General features: G+C 35.7%; 1 protein-coding gene across 1 annotated transcript in view; it reads left to right on the plus strand.

The window, feature by feature from the left end:
- Positions 1-6,820: 6,820 nt before the first annotated feature.
- Positions 6,821-15,216, plus strand: part of LOC117102931 (sialidase-4-like) — a 22,083-nt gene continuing 13,687 nt past the window's right edge. The window contains exon 1 of the mRNA XM_033243388.1: positions 6,821-7,218. The gene's annotated coding sequence lies outside the window, so the exon portion shown is untranslated. The remainder of the gene's footprint in view (positions 7,219-15,216) is intronic.

Raw genomic sequence — 15,216 nt, forward strand, 5'->3', positions numbered from 1 at the left:
TTCTGTGCACTATACGCGAAAACTCTCTTTATATAGAGAGAGCTTGTTTAATTAATAGTACGCAAAGACTCCGAAATCTGAGGTTTCAATAAAAGTTTGAAAACTCCAATTTTGGAGGTTTTGCGTACTATACGCAGAAACTCCGAAATTGGAGGTTTGATTGATAGTTGAAAACTCCGATTTTGGAGTTTTCGTGTATAGTACGCAAAACCTCCAATTTTGGAGTGTTCGCGTATAGTACGCAAAACCTTCGACATCGGAGTTTTGGTGGTGGCCGCAGACATTTGAAAAATGGAGTAAATACATAAATGCAACAACAGTAAGAAGTTGTTTAGATTTGATGCGATCTTTTACGGTCACCACATGAATGCTTTAATATATGCTAACGATATTTTTGAATTGTATGCCCTGTGACCCTTGTATTCAACCCCCGACCCGTAGGCATACTATGTGAAATTTGGCAGGGCGAGGCAGGGCAACCAAGTGAGGTAATGCACCCCGAATTGATAATGAAGCCGCTAGGTTCCGTAGGGAATCTTTTCGTCACCAAATGCGACAATGTAATCACAATAGAAATTTGAATTTTTAAATTCTGCATACATATACATCTTCAGCAAACATCATGATAATCAGATTTACAATATATTTTTCGTATTTCTCTTCTGTAGGTGAGAGTGCTAAAACTCCGGAGGATGGAGAGTCCAGTAGCAAAACACAACCGGAATTTTATATCATCAAAGAGCAGGGTTCGTACGGTACGTTTTCAAACACATTTCTAGGACAATTCCAGGAGAAATTATAAATATTTCAAGGACACATATTATCGCGCCGATTTTACGATTGATTATGAAACATGTATGCTGTATACAATGCATGTTAGTTTAGTGTATATAGTTTTATCTAACTAAAATTAGGAGGCGATGGGTCTGTCTCTTTTTCTCACGATTGTGGAGAATCCTGTTTTTCTCCCACTTAAAGCAAAGGAATTTCAACGAGTATGGGTAAGTAAAGAAAGGCAGGGCTGGTCGCCGCCTATGAGTGAACTGGAGTAGACCAATTGTATTCTCTCCTCGGCAATAGAAATATGCGCGTAGAACAATGTTTTTCGGTTCCTTTGAGGCACAGCGGTGAAGTAGGACCTACACGCCTGTCCACAGTTGTTGTTCAGCTAATGATAACTATATCAGTTGTGACGTAGTTGACATTAGTAAACAATAGCCTTCTTCGATGGGTTTCGATGCGGAGACGTTAATTTATTTTATTTCATATAATTGTATTTCGGCACGAAATACCCCGCTCTAAAATCAAGGATTTTAAGTGTAAACACCCTTTACACACGAACGCCCTTCGCATTATAAAGCTTGGTTCCCACTTGCAAAAAAAAAAACTTCCGCAACGTAACGTACGCAACGCGAAGTAAAGAAATGCTCTTCGGACAATTTCGTATCCCCACTCCTTACGAAAATTTGAATTTTCACTTTTTACGTGACGCAACGTAAAAAAATGGATTCGGTCCCTATTTGTATCGCCGCACAAACGCAACGCAATTACTTTCGCGGGAAATATAAAATTTCCAGGATCAAAGCAAGGGTTTGTATTCTTTATCTGTTACGGAAAAGAAAGAAGTATTGTGTCAAGAAGAGAAAATTTTAGGTACGTGACATTTTTCAAGAAAGGTCGTCGCATGGCCAATTTGATATACCGTTCTCGCTCTCAATTATATGGCTTGATTTAGGGGCACTTATTCGAACGGGGGCGTTTATATGGAATCTATTGTAAATTTAGCAGCACGAATATAAGGTGATCACCAATACCGCAATTTTCAAGTTAGTCCTGCAACCAATTGTACAGCCCAGAGTTATAAAAAAGGGCGATTATTAGAGTGGAGTGATTGAGAAATGTTCCCAATTAAGTGAGCGCTTATTCGAGTGAATACATTACACATGCCATGAGCGAGGGAGATTTAAAAATTCCATTTTAGTAACATGTTTCCTATTATTTGACCATAAATAACCTTTGACCTGAAATATACTCTGAAAACTGTCACAACTGGTAGGCATCTCCATCACATAGTAATTAGAACCCTTTTTTTAGAGCATGCATTGAGTATAAGGATTTATTATCGAAATCGTCATTTGACCTCAAACGACCTCTAACCCCTCCCAGACATTTAGAAAATGACTTTCCCATTGTTTTCCCATTGTCCCATAAATCAAACTCTGAGAATGTCATGCTTTTGTCACAAAGCGATGGTTTAGCCACTATGTAGGTCTTGGCTGCTTCATTCGAAGTAAAAAAAAAAGTATTACATTGTGGGCGAAGATGTTTTGTTGTTACATTTGTGGGCGTTATCACATAGCCGAGAGAGCAGCTTAGCTCAGTCGGCTAATCTGGTGGTAGCCACTGTGTGTGCGCTGAACCGTGGAGATCTCTAGGTCCCCGGTTCAATTCCCATCGCTGCCTCTCCTTGTGTTTCAGCTAGAGGGCTGAAATACAAGTTACAATACCGCACCATCTTTCGGATGAGACGTTTAAGCCGTTGGTCCCGTGTGCATTTATGGCCCATGTGCATTTATGGCCCATGTGCACGTTAAAGAACGCAGTACACTTTTCGGAAAAGAGTAGGGGATTGTCTCCCGGTGTACTGTTTGATCACCACTAGAAGGACCCCACTGGAAATAAGTCTTATTCTAGACTTTCGTGGGCTATCCTAGGTGTTTTCACCGAATAAATCCAATTTAAAAGCCGATGATCGTTATTACATTTGTGGGCGCTTTTTATTACATTTGTGGGCATTATTACTTGTTGGCGCTGTGTTGTTAAGTTTGTGGTTGTTAATACATACGTTCAACAAGGACGCACTTCCCTGAAAAATATTCGCGTCAGGTTAAGAATCATCTTATTTTGAGCTAGCGCCCCTCCACCTAAATAAGCAGGTATGCAATGGGAGTTTCGGCAGGACGAGGCAAGTCAACCAATTAAAATGAGAGGAACTGCACCCCGAATTCATGATGAATCTAAGTTCCGCAGGGATTTTTTTCGTCACCAACAGCGACTGGCCTGTTTTTTTTTTCTCTCTTTAGTGGGGATTAAACCCACATTTATTTCTTCTTTTCTCTTTGATTTTCATAAATCATGTCATAAAATATCCGTTTTATATATTTACAACAAGCTTAAAAATGCAAAGGCTCATTGTATACCATAAGCTTAAAAATGAAAAGGCGCATATGCATACAATTAAAAGACAATTTTTTACGTGCATGTAAGCCTATACCTTATCTACTTATATTTGTATACATTTACATTTGTACATATTAAAAAGGGTCAGTCCTGATGGCTGACTAATCAACGCATTCTTAATATTTCTTATTGTATTCAATATCAAATAGTCTTGACGTGGAATCCAAGTTCCATTTACAATTATATCTTAAAGTACGTGCTTTGTATAAACAAAATGTTCCAAGACTGTATATCATACTTAATTGTTTGGTTTCAGAACCAAGTACAATGTTCAAAAAAGCTGGTTCTAAGTTAAATTTGTTTTTTATAAAATTCCACATACTTTTAGCTTCTTTACATTCAAAAAAATAATGTATTTCATCGTCAATTCCATTACATTCAGTGCACAGATTGTCGTCAATAATTTTCCATTTGTGTAATAACTTTCTTGTGGGTACAATCATATGTAATAATTTAAAGTTTAGCTGTCTAATACGGTTTTCTTTAATACATTTTACTTTTCGGTTCCAAACATTATACCAGTCAATATTGTCTTGGTGCAACACTTGCTCCCATTTAAATTGGGTCTTTTGTAGGGAGCTCAACAACATTGTTTACTAACACTGTATATATTTGTTGTATTTTCATACTTAAAACTACATTTTTATTTACTTTTGCTTTTTCAATATTTTCTACTTTGTGTGTGCGGATAATACTTTTCCATTTATTTGGTACTGCCATTTTAATTGTCGCGTATTCTGAAATCCAATTATGTTTCACCTTCAATTTGCTCACAAGCTCTTGCTCAGGAATAAACATATTATTTCTAACTATATCTTTTTATACATATGTTTTTGTTACCTCATAGACTTTGTTCCATTATGGCATTGTACGTTTGTGGATAACATAATTGGCTTTCATTAACGCTTATGATTGCTTTAGCAACCGAGTTATAGAAAGGTGGCAATTTTATATTTTGTGGAAGCTTTGTAAAATTCAAAGTAACATTTATTGGTCCAATTTCTTCAAAGTAATTTATTGGTAAGTATTTCCATTTTGCATCATCATTTTCATAAAGACGTTTGAACCACTTTATTTTTAAAGCCGTTACTTGTGCACTAAAATCAGTGACTCTAAGCCCACCTTGACAATAGTCTGCATACATGGTGCTTCTTTTTATTTTATCTTTTTTTTATTTTTCCATATGAATTTAAATATTATTTTTTCAACATCTATTATTATATTTTTCGGTATATCAAGAATACTTGCATTATAGACAAGTTTTGATAGGGCTAGCGACTGGCCTGTTTTTATTCAATACGTTAAAACCAGTCGGTCGAAGCATTTTATCGGGATGTCTTGCTATAAAAGGCCAAGCTTTTGACAGGCCTACAAATTCATAGGAAAATGCATTCCCCGACAGTACCTTTTTCCGGGAGTCCTTTTTATCCAATTGTATCTACCACAACATCAAGTCTGCTAAATTATTTTGTCTAAAGGCTTACGCTCCTTGTACCCCGACTACAGAACAACTTTGGTCTACGGACCCATATTAACTCCCCTCGAATGAACTCACCTCGATCGCTTTACTCCTATAACTCTCAAACTGATCCACCATCTATGTCATTATCATCATAAGCTAAAGCCTCATTATCATCATCATCATAATTTGTCTTAAAATGTGGTGTGTTTTTCATCAATTTACGTCCGTCTGGGCCCATTATCAAGAATTTTATTTCGAAAGATCTGCCTAGTTGTTTACTCAGGAATTACGAGAAGATATCCTTACGTTTTATCAAAGCTGAACTGGATTATAATTTCTTACATAATTGCAAAACTTTCGGCATTTTCCCGAAATTAATTTGTTTCAAACTACATAATGTTCATGCAAAGGAAGTGCATGCGATACACTGAAAATTGAACATTGGAAGAAAAGTAAGCAACAAAATAAAAGTCGACGACCTTTACAGAACTTTTTCTTTTCACAACTTTGTAATGTAAAGCTAAGGTGATACATATACATGAAAAGAAACTCCGAAACTTAACTGGAAATTTTACATTACCGTTTAATGCAAGTGACACTGTTACACATCTTTCTTCAATAACAATTACAAAGGTTTGAATTTTTCGATTGTACCAAAAAAAATCAACAAGGCTGATGTTTATACATGTTTCGAAACTATAAAACACACACGCACTTAACTGACCAGTGTGAGTGGCACATAACATTGATATACATTCAAATTTTAAATATTTAGGGGCAAAACTGGATCCGCCCCTTCATTGACGCTGTTATCGTTAATGATTAATCTTGGCAAAAAATATCCCGCAGTAGTTGCCATTGTTTTCTGCAATAAGTGATGCCTTTGTTTGAACGTCAAATCTGCTAGTAACAGACCCTTCGTTTTCCAGGGACACTGGAAACACTTGCTCAATCTTGGTTGAAGCTTCCTATCAACGTGGTGGGTTGATTCATCTTCAACGCTCCAACTTCCGCAAACAACGCAAATATTACTAATAGTTTGAGACACACTTAGGTTGAAGCGGTTTATATATGGATATTAGCTATTGCAAACAATTACAACAATTTTATTTTTTTCAGATATTTAGCCCCCTCATTTTTGGGTTGAATTACGAAAATATAAAGTTTGTTTTCAGCGAGATTTGAGCTGGCTTCTGAGGAGTCATTTCTTTACGACGTCCAGCGGCGTAGCTAGGTGCGAAAGGCCCCAATTGCAAGATTAATTGCTGGGCCCTTTATTGTGATAAGGGAATTACCTAATTTTCGCAGAAAAGAATAGCTTCTTTTACCCCCTACTTCTAAAGACCTAGGTTAGTAGTAAACACTAATGATGATCGGATTTGTGACTATTTTAAGAGGGAAATATACGGTCTCAGCACCTTTTCTAAACTATTCAAGAAAATTGGTGGCATGTAAAAACAATTGCAGTGGTGGATCATATAATTCGAAATTAAGGGACCAGGGAGGGATTTCCACAGGTCAAAGCCGAAGATTATAATTATAGCGCCTCTAAATGGCCGGAAATGGTACTCTCAGACTTAAAATATAAGAAATATAATTTTCAACAGAGTTGGACCGGCTGGGCGACTTTTTAATACAACACTGAATCAACACAGTAATCAATAATTATCCTTTAAAACCGAATATTATTGAGGGGCCCACTAGCCGTTTTTCTTCTTCAAAATTAAGATGGAAATTATTTTAAATTATTATTTTAAAGTCTAATTATGAATGGGCCCCCACTGCCCGTAGCTACGCCACTGACAACGTCATAACTATATAAAGAATAGGAAAAAACGACCCCACAAACAGGATTTTATGGTAGTGCAGAGGGTGAAGCAGACAGAACTTTTTGATACAGTGACAATCGTAAAAAAAGAATTCACGCTCTGATGAGCGTGAATCACCGTTCACCCGTCTTCCCGTCCTGTTGCGTAAAGTGATAAATGACTAACCTCTTAAAACCTATCTTCATTCTAGGTTTCTCTGAAATCATCTTTATTAGCCCCCCTCCCGTCCCCGAAGGAGCGCAGCTATTGTTTTAAACCAAATTTACACTAGTTACCACGATAACTAAACTCCGATTGGTTTCAAACTCTTACTTATCAATCCTCATAGAAACATCACACCATGGTAATGCTATGCTTTTACCGCGCATCGTAAAAGGAGCATTCCTTGCCCATTCTATAAAATGTTTAGCTAATATAACGACGTCTCACTTATCAATTTTAAAGTGTTGTACCCTCCCCATCACCCACCCCCATCCCGTTTGAAAAATTCTAGATCCACCTTGCTCATGAATAAAAATGACAGTTTCCATCCAAATCGGTGAAAGCTTTCTTTCGTCTTGTACAGTAATCACCTCCTGCCACATAAAAAAAAAAAACCACCTGTGACTATTTGATAGCTTATGCTTATTCATTTATCTTTCCAGAGACAGTTTTTAAGAGCAGCCAGGATAACAAACCTACATATCGGTAAATTGGATTTTAATTCTGTTTTAAATATATTACTTGTTTCTAATACAGCAGTTCATTCAATAACGCTTTTACTTATACATAGCACTATCTTCCATTATATTTAACATTGAACCTCTAAGAACAGCGCACCCAAACAAACAAATTAAATAAAATAAAAAATTGTGTGACCAATTTTGTTGCACACCATTGTATTTTCTAACAAAATAATCGTATAGATTTAATTTTTCTAAGCTTAAGTTCGATGAATTTATATAAGTAGTATAAAAGAATAGTTGTTTAAAAGGTTTTTTTTTAGGTTTAATTTTTTTATTGTAATGTTTTTCTTTGAGTTGTTTTATAGTGTACCTGATGTTGTGCAAGCTGTAATGACACCAAATATTTTTTTTTCTCTTTTGTGGGAATCACCACTTTTATTTCTATTCTTTTTCATTTAACACAATTACAAATATTTATACAAAATCACACTACGGTTACAATATTACCTAGTAACCATTGGGATGTGCAAATGACACCAAATATTGGATAGGTTCCTGTACTTATGGTTTTAAATAAAATAATTGGAAAAAAATAATAAAAAAGTTTATCACCACAATTTTGTTTTGAAGATTTTTATTTGAGTAAACCAAAAGCAAAACATCATTGCATACCTGCAATGTTTCAGATGCTACCTTGGATATTCCTTAAGCTAGTGCTTGCCGGTGTAGCACGAATTTTAGTTCCATGCAAATTTGAGTATTTCGTGGTCTGGATGATCAGAGCCTGAGCACAAATTTGCAACACACTGGGTAAAAAAATATTGAATATGTCTATGTATTAATTGCAAAAAATAAAGTAACTAAAGTTTATACAATCGAGCATGTACCTTATGTTCAACTTAACTCCACAGTTTAAAAAGCACAACAAATTAACCTGGAATGTTAATAAATCCAACAATTTAACTCAAAAAGTTTTAACTATAGGCCTACAATTGAGTCTATCCAACGCAGATGTATCTGTGCCGGGTGCAGGATTTGGCGGTAGGGGATGCGTGAGAATCCACACCATGGTTGGGGCTGAGGTGAGAACATTAAAGAATAGGGGCCTCAAGGTGTCCGGAAATTGCACTCTCATACTTTTAAAATCTGACCGGAACTATATTTTTAATGATAAAAATAATATATCAACAATTTAATACAACAATTAGTTTTCTTAATACAATTTGGTTAGGGGGGGGGGTGTGAACGATCGCACCGTCTGCACCCCTCTGCACCCGCCCCTGTGTATAGGAGTAATTCTACCTGGTACCCCTTATACAAATGCTTGCCTGCCAGACGACATACACAAAAAATGTATTTATAAATAATTATCTTGAGGTGTGTGTTGTTAATAATTGCTATATTTGTAGGCCAACTGATAGTTGACATTTATTTTCTTAGTAATCATATCTAAAATTTCGCTAACTTTAATGCACCTTCATATTTACCTGGTAGGTACTGTGAAATTTACGTATTGTGTACGTTATATGCAGTTTAATATTGGATTTACCTTTTTCTATTTACATTGTGCTTGTAGAGAAGAACTATTTTTTTATTACTTTGTCACCATAATGAATCATAATATTTAGAACTGGTAGTGCGGGTGTCTTTGCCGATGGCATAGCCGGGGTCGGGGGCTGAAATCTTGGTACCCTGAAATAATAATATTTTTAACACTATTATTCATTAATAATTGAAAATAGTAATGATTCTATTATTATCTTTATTATTACCCAGTCAGCAGCATGCTGACTGGGTTCTGTTTCCGAGCAGTTTCTTCTTTATCTCTTTCTTTCTGGCAACATTTTAAAAGGCTCCTAGTGGCAAACTAATGGACCGATTTAATTAAAACTTGGTCAGTAGGACTGGTGCCACCTCCCATTTATGTGTTGTTCACAAATTTGGGTCAAAGGTCTCATAAGGGGCATTAGGGTCAAAAAACCAAAAATCGTATAAAATACTACCTGTCTCACAAATAACGTAGCGCAGTCTTGTCCTTTGCACATATACATTGGCATAAGGCAGAGTCTATAGGGTGTTCAGGGATAAGGAGTCAAAGGTCATTAAGGGGTAATTTTTATCTTTTTTCTGGAAACATTTCAAAACGCTACTAGTGCCAAACGGTTGTGCCGATTTCAACCAAACCCGGTCAGTATAACCGGTGACACCTCTCATACATGAGGTGTTCACTGCTTGGGGTCAAAGGTCACATGGGGTCATTAGGGTAAAAAAATTTCAAAAAAATGAATAAGACTTCTTCTGTCCCAAAAACATAGCACAGACTTATCCTGGGCACATATGTATTGGCATAAGGTAGGGTCTCTATGGTGTTCAGAGATTTACGGTCAAAGGTCATTACAGGGTTATTTTTTTGTTCTCTCTAGTAACATTTCAAAATGCTATTAATACCAAATCATTGGACGAAATTCAATCAAATTTCGTCATAAGAACCGGCGACACCTCCTACACCTCAGTCTGGGGTCAGGGTTACATAGGGGTCATCGGGGTCAAATTTTTAAAATAGTCCAATTGAGCTCGAATTTACCAGGAATGATCCTTAGGACCTTCTAAACATGAAAAACGATTCTTCACCTATAGGTCAAAATTAAGTAACGAGAGTCACTATCAAATCATAATGAAACCTTGAGGACATCTGCTCACTGAACAGTTCACTGCACACTTTAACACAGTAAAAGTCCCTTTTCTCACAAAATCGACTATATAATTTGAATGGTTTCATTTGGCAATCTGGGGTGATTGGATTATGAAACTAGATGTTTTAAGCTTTATAATCATCTACATATTTTTACAAATAATTCAAAATTGAGTGATCATTTTTCTTTCAAAGTTGACTATCTCTTATGCTTTTGCATAGGAAAAAGGTTAAAATTAGAGTGTTTTATTTTTTGGTATACTTCCTGCTTCTTTTTACCATAAATCTGCAACGACAGGTCGATAAACTTCGGGGTAAACGGTCAATTGTAACTTTGGGGTAAACGGTCAATTGTAGCTCATAAATTAAGCTTTCTTTTACCATGTAAGTCCCATGCTGGTTGCTTAAATAACCATTGATCATTTTTTTCTTTAAAATTTTTTATTCAGAATTGTTTTTACCCTGTCTATGAATGACGTCACGCGCTTAAGGCCAAATGATAGCAGCTACGAATTTCGAGTTTTCTGCGGTTAGTGCGTTCGTGCGTAAGATGTAGGTCAAATTTACCTGAATGAGCTTTTGTCGCAAATAGAGGAAAAGTTTTCATTTTGATTGCTAATGACTAATGATTGGACCAATTGCATTAGACAGATTCCTACCAAACATGGGGTGTTCACACAGGTTGAGCTTAAAAGTCATAGTAGTTTTCTCTTAAAAAATGACTGGGTTCATGTTCTATTGAACATAGTATCTCTAGTTATTGTTGTTGTTGTTGTTGTAGTTGTTGTTGTCGTTGTTGTTGTTGTTGTTATTGTTGTTATTATTATTATTATTACTTTTATTATTATTATTATTATTATTATTATCATATTCTTAGATTTTTTAAGTTTTTATGGGTGGCTCTTATGCTAGCGGCTGTTGCAGCCATAATAAGGGTCTCCCAGATCCATTTATCTCTTTAATATTTTCAGTACTGTGATACTGGGAATGCGAATGGGATTGTGCAAGAGATATTTTACTAAAAAGGACCCGCAACATAGGCTTCACCATTTATTTCCACCCCCAACCAATCATGACCACAACCTCAGGCATGAGAAAGACTTTGACTTGCCATATGCTAACACCAATCGCACCAAATATTACTCCCTTTGTCTCCTTAGTGCCAGCTGTCGTATTTAAGTGCATTTTAAATAGATTTTTCCTAAATTTAATTATAATAATTATTAATAATAATTTAATTATAATAATCAATTTCAATAATAATCATATTTCTTATTTCTTAAAGAATTTGTCTGATAGTTTGATAAAGATTCATCTATCCAAGATGTAAATAGTATAATATTTTGAAATTTTAACACTGGATATATTTTACGAGCTTGCAAACTTTCAACTTGTCTGATTTTTTGATTTCCTTAGTGTAAGTTAAATTTAAATGTTTTTATATTTCTTAAATCTTTATACATTTAAATATTTTTGAAAATTTATTTATTATGCATTTGCTTATTTAACTTTGTAGTCTTTCCATTTTCTAGTCTAACCTTTTTCATGCTCCGTATTTCCTATGTTTAACTTCAATTTGATTCCTTACTGTATATTATAGTTTGTTGATAGAAATTGCAATTAAAGTATTTCGTATTTCGTATTTACAATTTAAAAATGTAAATTGAAGATACAGTATCAAAATTAAACAGAGGAATTACAAAAATCTTGTAAAACAAGATAAAACACCAACATCATAAATATATATAGGCCTATATATATATATATATATACATTTATATATATATATATGAATACACACATGCACACATATATACATAATATACATCTAAACAGGTAGGCCTACATACATTAGATATACATATGCATGTATACATATACACTTACCCAAACACATACAGTATATAAGTAATAATGTTTAACTGTTATTGTGAATGTTATAAGGCCTACACTACGTTTATATATGATGTACATACTGTATATGTACATACATAATATATGTATATGTATATGTATATAATCATCAAAGATATGTAAATACAGTGTTCGAATAAAGGACATAATACAGCTATTATATCTTACACCCAGGCTAAGGTTGATGAGTGTGGTACCAACCAGAAACTCCTATTCAGAGTTGCCAATAAGCTCCTTGGAAGAGGGAAATCCGAAGTGTTTCCATTCCAGAAATATTCAGCTGGCTATTGACTTCAATGCCTTCTTCATCAATAAAATGAAGCAGCTTCGTCATGACTTGTCAAGCCTCTTGCCAATCAAACACTGAGGTAGAGCTATCCCGCTCTCTAACACTCCGTATTAATCCTGACGGATTTGAGCACTTTAAATCTGTTACTAATCTCGAAGTGGAGAAAGTTATCAGATCTATGACTCCCACGTATTGTGATCTAGATCCATTCCCCACTAAGATTCTTGTTAACATTTCCCACATTGTTCCACTATATCGGACATTTATTAACTCTTCTATTTTGTCAGGAACTGTTCCCGATGAAATTAGGAATTATTACCCCTATCTTGAAAAAACCCTCTTTTGATTCAAATTTGTTGTCTAACTACAAACCTATCACAAATATCTCATTTGTGTCTAAGGTCATAGGAAGAGTTGCATCCTCACTGGTTAAATTTCTCGACGATAACCAATTGGTCAATCCATACCAGTCAGCTTATAGGAAAGCACATAACACTGAGTCAACTGTTCTAAAAATACACAACGACATCTGGCTTTAGACAAATGCTGCTGTGCCTTATTATCTTGATTTATCAGCCGCGTTTGACACCATCGATCATGTCATAATTCTTAATCGACTTTCAGAAATAGGTATATCTAGAACAGTTCTTGCCTGGTTTCGCTTTCTCTTAACTTCAAGACATCAAATGGTGCGAGTTAAGTCTGTCCGTCTCTTGCAGTTGCTGTTAATTGTGGAGTTCCTCGGGGATCTACCTTAGGTCCAATACTTTTCCTCATCTACATCCAGCTTCTCGGGTATATCATCAGACAACATTCAAATAATTATCACATCTACGCTGATGATACACAACTGTACGTCACGTTTCCTCCCGAGCTTGCTGGAAATGTTGTTAATCGTATGAAGGCGTGTGCAAAATTAATTATGTCCAATCATGGCTGTCCTTGAACGTACATGCTTTGTTTCAACAGCAACAATACAGACGTTTTATACATCAAGCCTAAATTTCGTGCCAACTTACCCATTATAAATACAGTACAGTCAGAATTGGCAACTCTATTATTACTCCATCGTCAGAGGTTTGCAATGTTGGTATTACACGCGATTCCACCTTGTCATTGAAGAAATATGTTCTTAAGATATGCAGAACAGTTTCTTATCAAATTCACATGGAACGCCAGAAGGACAAAATACAATTGGCAGCAGTGCAAAACTGAGAGTCAGCAGTGCAAAACCGAGAGTCAGCAGCGCAAAACTGAGAGTCACCAGTGCAAAACTGAGAGTCACCAGTGCAAAAGTGAGAGTCACCAGTGCAAAACACAGAGTCACAGTGCAAAACTGATTAGTGCAAAACACAGAGTCAGCAGTGCAAAACACAGAGTCACAGTGCAAAAGTGAGAGTCACATTGAAAAAGTGAGAGTCACAGTGCAAAAGTGAGAGTCACAGTGCAAAAGTGAGAGTCACAGTGCAGAACTGAGAGTCACAGTGCAAAACTGAGAGTCACAGTGTAAAACATTGGTGGCAATGGCAGTGCAACTCAAGTGGACGCCCTCTATTTTGAATTAAAGTTTCACAGCTTTTTTGGACTGTGTCAACAAGTAAAATGGATGAAATTTTGAGGTCACTTGGGCACTCCTTGGACCATTGACAATTTTGAAGGGGGGGGGGTGCGTATAAGCGTTACAATTAATACAAAAATTAAGTGTTTGAAATAATAAACAGTGGGCTATGGAGAAGGCTAGTAGTAGGTACATGTGCACATGTAGGCATAAGTCTAGTGTACTGGTTTCAGTAAAGCGTAACTTGGTGTGTAGCTTAATTCCGCCAGTTAGCGTCAACCACAATAATAAATACTAATGGCCACAATTATGGTTTCCAAAACTATTTTATTCATGCGGTGAACTGAAACAAAACCATAAAACAACATGACAATAATTTTACAATTTGGTCAATGTTAGATAATATAAAACTGGTACAATAATGCTGCAATTAATAAAATAATGATCAACGTTGTGTTGTGTGACACAATATATTATATGGCTATTTTCATACTCTATACGGTCGGATCACTGATAAACATTAGGCCATAATGTAATCATTAAGTGCACTGTAAAAACAAGTTACTGTACTAAAGTCTAAGAACTCTAAAAAGATCATCACTTAATTCTAGATATAACATGTAAAACTAGTATTTAGGTTATAATATATATTTAGATTCCTAACAATATAAAATTAATCTTACTTTGACTATGGCATCTGTCGGATCGAGCAATATAAAGTCATCTTAATCTTAATAAAGAATATACCAGTGAGCTGTATTTCCAGTGTCCAAGAGGTCATTAAAAACAGCTAAAACAATGCTAAATTCCAGAAACTGTAATTGTATGATAGGGGTGTATATATGGAACTCCCTAAAACAGCCTCTAAACCTATCAGAAGAATTATCGCATCAATTATGAGTAATGTTAAGTAAATGAACAATATGTTAAAGATGTAGTTAATCATTACACGAATATAATATTAGAAAAAACAAATATGGGTTACGAAACACCCCTACTAAATAGTGTATGGGGTCGACACAGCAAAAAAGCACCTATCTACTACATAGCTTATGTCCTTGGGGAGTGATAAACAGAGGCAAGTAATAATAGTGAAGGACCTGGCAAGTAAGATACCATAGTAAAACAGTACCTCATAGAACTACATAGAGAATCCACTACATCTAGATATATACCTAAATGCCTCGATTTCGTCGGCTTCTCAAGAAACATTGTTTTCCTAAATAATTCTCACTTAACTGTCAAAATTTTCTGCTTTTTGTCATTTCTATTGTCTTTGTTGATCCCCAATTGGTTATCTCTTTTTAAAAATTTATTTTGATTGCGCCTTGTATGTATCCCTTGGCAAAAGGCGCGGTACAAGTTCCTGTATTATTAACTAGGCCAGGCCTAGCCTAGGTTTTAGGGCCTACCTAGACCTAGGCTAGGCCTGGAATCCGCCGCTGAAATTATAATGTATTCAGGTCCGTAGGCAGGGGGAGGGGGTGCAGAGGCTGCGGACGCACCCTCCCCTCCCAAATTCCAAAAGGTCTACTTTTTAAAACCTATGATTTCACAAAATCGTTCC

Source organism: Anneissia japonica, unplaced genomic scaffold (assembly GCF_011630105.1).
Source record: "Anneissia japonica isolate Jap-2015-1 unplaced genomic scaffold, ASM1163010v1 scaffold1053_len387728_cov195, whole genome shotgun sequence".
In the NCBI taxonomy this organism is placed as follows: Eukaryota; Metazoa; Echinodermata; class Crinoidea; order Comatulida; family Comatulidae; genus Anneissia; species Anneissia japonica.